This window comes from Pygoscelis adeliae, unplaced genomic scaffold (assembly GCF_000699105.1).
Source record: "Pygoscelis adeliae isolate BGI_AS28 unplaced genomic scaffold, ASM69910v1 Scaffold223, whole genome shotgun sequence".
Classification (NCBI taxonomy): domain Eukaryota; kingdom Metazoa; phylum Chordata; class Aves; order Sphenisciformes; family Spheniscidae; genus Pygoscelis; species Pygoscelis adeliae.
Window position 1 is genome coordinate 1414210 of NW_008824543.1, and position 729 is coordinate 1414938.

A 729-nucleotide genomic window follows, 5' to 3' on the forward strand; every position below is an offset into this window, starting at 1 on the left:
CAACAACTAAACTAACCTTAACATCTCCTGGCAAAACATGCCAATGTCAAGAGCACACATTACGTGCATCCTAAGGGTTAGTGTGTTTTTAGTGTCTGTTCCCTTTTCTTCTTTAGTAGAAGGTTCTGGTTAAAGCCATAGGCAGCCAGTTGGCTCTTCTGACAGAGCTTTCCTTCTACAGGCAAACTGTGGCTGTATCTTCTGAGTTTTTTTCTGGAGCAATCCACATGTCCATTGAGAGTGTCAGCCTTCAGATCCATGCCAATGTTGTCCTGCTTTGTGAATAGCTGTAACTGTCACAGCCCCCTTGCTGGCTGTCATCTTTTCTGTCCGCAGCGGGGCACAGGAATTTTATGTCCCTTTCATGTCTGTGCTTATTTCAGTGTCCCATGGCAAAAGTATAAAGATGATGTCATTTCTGCTCTGTCAGCTCTTTCACCTCATCCCATGAAAGCCACAACTGAAAAACACCGCTAGCCAACTCTCACTATGATTTATGGGAAGTTGCTTGAATAATGATTTCAATCACTGCAAGTTGGCTTTGTTTTTTCAGAAAGATTGTGTTCTAATATTACCACTTCTGTTTTAATTTTGAGGTGTGCAGTTGCATGATCTTCAGGAAAAATTCTGATCTACTTTTTTCCCTTTTTCTTCATGTGGAGCGTATGCGCAAAATCCTTTGGGCCAGACCTCAGCTAGTATAAATTCAGTTGTAAGTATAATTGATCA